The sequence below is a fragment of the Glycine soja genome, chromosome 4, assembly GCF_004193775.1.
Source record: "Glycine soja cultivar W05 chromosome 4, ASM419377v2, whole genome shotgun sequence".
Lineage (NCBI taxonomy): Eukaryota > Viridiplantae > Streptophyta > Magnoliopsida > Fabales > Fabaceae > Glycine > Glycine soja.
This window is the reverse complement of record NC_041005.1, coordinates 25,210,730-25,214,586: the sequence shown is the minus strand read 5'-3', so window position 1 is coordinate 25,214,586 and position 3,857 is coordinate 25,210,730. Positions and strand designations below refer to the sequence as shown.

The window sequence follows — 3,857 nt, the reverse complement described above, 5'->3', positions numbered from 1 at the left end:
TTTTCGATGTTGCCAAAGAGGGAGAGAACAAGGGTAGAAATTATCATAAACTTAGGCATAAATTCCAATCTTAAGGGGGAGAGGGTTGTGAGCACGCATTATCAATTGTATATCATTTATCTTGATTTCAGATTATTGTCATCATCAAAAAAGGGTGATTGTAGAAGTATATATGCTATGAAGTTTTGATGATGCCAAAGATAAGCGCTTCTCACGTTTGATCAAAGTCAAGAATCCAGAAATTCAAGATAATTGATGAACTTAGTTCCTAGAATCTAAGGAAGGTTTTCTTAATTGATGATGCACAGGTTTGGCAAAAGGATATTTTCCAAAAAATCTTTTTAAGATTTCAAAATATAATATTTACTCTCTAGTAATCGATTACCAGTGGCCAAATTGATTTGTGAAACAATTTTTACAAATTTTGAATTTGAATTCAAAAGCATGTAATCGATTACACAAGGTATGTAATCGATTGCCAGAAGTTGAAACTGTTTTTAACAGCTATTAGTAATTTGAATTCAAACTTTAAAGCCTGTAATCGATTACGACATTTGGATAATCGATTACCAGTAAGGAATTTTCAAAAATAACTCCCAAGAGTCATATCTCTTCAAGAGATTTTTGAATGGCCATCAAAGGCCTATAAATAGATGACTTGGGACTCGAAAATCTTTAGAGAGTTTTTCTGAACAAATTGTCTTATCTTCTCATATACCAAATTGTCTTATAACTCTCAAAAATATTCCTTGGCCAAAACACTTGCAAATTCAATAAGGAATCTTGAGTGATCTTTCATTGTAACATCCTTCTCTTAAAAGAGAGAATTCATCATCTTCTTCTTCTTCTTCTTCTTCTTCTTCTTATTCAAAGAGATTGATTAAGGGACCGAGGGTCTCTTAAGTTGTAAGGATTTCTGAACACAAGGGAAGGGTTGTCCCTGTGTGGTTCAAATTTTGTAAAAGGCATTTTACAGAATAGTGGAAATCTCAAGTGGGTTGCTTAGGGACTAGATGTAGGCACAGGGCGTGGCCGAACTAGTATAAAAACTGAGTTTGCATTCTCTCTTCCCTCAAACTTCTTTTATTTATTATTTTTTATATTTTTCTTTAAAGAAGTTTGTTTTTGAATTGTTCTTAGAGTAACTCATAATAAAGGTTGCATTGTTAATCAAAAAGAGAGAAAAATTTTAATTGGATAGCTTGTCTATCTTAATTCAACCCCCCTTCTTAAGATAACTGAGACCAGTTGTCTAACAATATAAAATTACAAAACTACCCCTAACACAAAAACTAGTCTAGGTGCCCTAAATTACAAGGGTTGAAAAATCCTACATTTCTAGGGTACCCTACCTACATTATGGATCCCTAAATACAAGGCCCAAAAATAATGAAACCTTAATCTAATATGTACAATGATAAGTGGGTTCATACTTAGCCCACGGACCCAAAATCTACCTTAAGGCTCATGAGAACCCTAGGCCTTCTCCTGCATCTCTGGTCCATTCTTCTTGGAGTCTTCTATCTAATGCCCTTGGGAGTAGGATTGCATCATCTCTAAGATATGAAAAGAGGAACTGGTGAAGAACTCACGATATGTGAGGGGAGTTTACTATAATTTATGACTTTTAATACTATAGATGGGGGTCAGGGAACTTAACTATGGGGATGTATGCATGTCCTTGTTGCATGCTAGTTTCCAAGAAAAATAATGTTTTTGACTAATGGGATGTGATACTTCTGTTATTGATAAATGACATTATTATTTTTATTAGACTTGTGTTATCGGAAGACCTGGGGAGTGTGAATCTCAAACATGAACTATATATGTGTGTATATGCGGAATGTGATTTGCTGACGATATTGTTATTGATGATATTAATTGATATGAGGTGACATCAATGTTTATGATAATGTTGATAGAGAATGATGTTGTTATTGAAGGTGATATTGATAATAATTGATACGAGACGAAGTTGGTGTTGATGATAATATTGATATGATATGGTGTTGTTATTGATGATTATATTGATATGAGATGATGTTGTTATTGATGATTATGTTATTGAGATGAGATGATGTTGATGTTGAGAATGACATTGAGATAAGATGATATTGATGTTGAGAATGACATTGAGATGAGATGATGTTGATGTTGATAATGACATTGAGATTATATGTTGTTGATGTTAAAAATGTCATTATGATGATGTGTGATGTGTATGTTCATGGGGGGAGCAGTGACCATGTTGGATATCTCTAGTGGGGGAAATAGAGTGGTTAAAGAGTTTTAAGCATCTTTGGAAGGGAATGACCTAGAATCTTTAATTATTCATGGTTAGTGCATTGATGGTGTCTATGTTTCATACTTCATATGACATGAAAATAGTATAAACTTTGTTAGTAAGTACTTATAATTTCTCATGACACTATTAGAAAATATGTTTTCTACATCGATTATTTATGACTTTCAACATCGGTTTCTAAACCGATGTTGAAAGTACCGACGTTGATAGTATTATCGTTAACATCGATTTTTTAAAAACCGATGTTAACGTAAAATTACCAACATCGATTATATAAATAACCGATGTTGCTAATATGAATTACACCCAAAAAATGTATATTAATGTTGAAAGTTAACATCGGTTTTTTTACAAAAAACCGATGTTAACGAATGTGTTAATATTAACAGTTAACATCAGTTTTCTGTAAAAAAAAACCGATGTTAACGAATGTGTTAATGTGGACAGTTAACATCGGTTTTCTGTAGAAAACCGATGTTAACGAATGTCTTAATATTGACAGTTAACATCGGTTTTTTGTAAAAAAAAACCGATGTTAATGAATGTGTTAATATTGACAGTTAACATCGGTTTTCTGTAAAAAAACCGATGTTAACTGTCAAATTAACACATTCGTTAACATCGGTTTTTCCAAAAAACCGATGTTGTTTTCAGGAATTATTTTTAAAATAATGTCTCTGTTTTTACAAAAAAACCAAAATTTAACCTGTAAATTTAAAATCAGACCACACAACACACAACATATATCATTTGCATTCTACTTTCAAATAGGTTTTAGCAAAAAACTAGCTATCAACAAAGGTTATTCAATGTTAAAATTAAACAACAATTGTAAAAAATGTAATGCAAAGTATGTAAACTAATTAAGTAACCTAAAGTTACATAGTTGCCTAACATCCTATGTTAGATTTCTAACTTTTAGATAACATTGTGCCCACTGGATGCGAAGCGCCTTGAATCTCTCTGCTTCCAATGGTCTAACTTCATTAAAATACTGCATGATCAAATAAAAAAATAAATTAATAATGTAATAACAATTATAAGAAAACCAACTTTCTTTGAAATAAACAATTACCGTCTCCCAATTATTCCCGAAAGATCCTAAGATTATCGAGGACATCCAGTGCATCACGTAGTAGCCACATTCAGTGATTCCTTTTTGCCTATTACACTAAATACATAATGAAATTTGGATATTAATTAAACGTTAACTACAATTAGTGTACACACACATAAAATATATAAAAGTATAAGTTTTATTTAAATCACGTACCTTAACAACAATCCACCTAGCAGCAGCCTTGGATTTAGGTTGTGGAGTATCATCAAGTCCTTTCAAAGCACTAGTGTTGAATATGAGGAACATTAAAATATTGATGTTGTTGAGTTATGCTAATGAAAATGTATTGAAAACAATACTGACCTGTTAATTATTCCCTTAAGGTAGTTGTCCAGCCTGTTATGTAAAGAACAAAACCAGACAACTAGGTTTTCCTTAGGCAGAATAACGACCATTTGCCAGTGTCCGCTACAGTAGAGACGAATATGGGTT

At 32.2% G+C, this 3,857-nt stretch overlaps 1 long non-coding RNA gene across 1 annotated transcript; it reads right to left on the bottom strand.

Moving 5' to 3' along the window:
* Positions 1–3,255: 3,255 nt before the first annotated feature.
* On the bottom strand, positions 3,256–3,640 carry LOC114408148. The gene is made up of 3 exons (XR_003665830.1): positions 3,579–3,640; positions 3,381–3,476; positions 3,256–3,299 (listed from the first exon to the last, which is right to left on the bottom strand). It is a non-coding gene; the product is annotated as an uncharacterized LOC114408148 (long non-coding RNA).
* Positions 3,641–3,857: the final 217 nt, after the last annotated feature.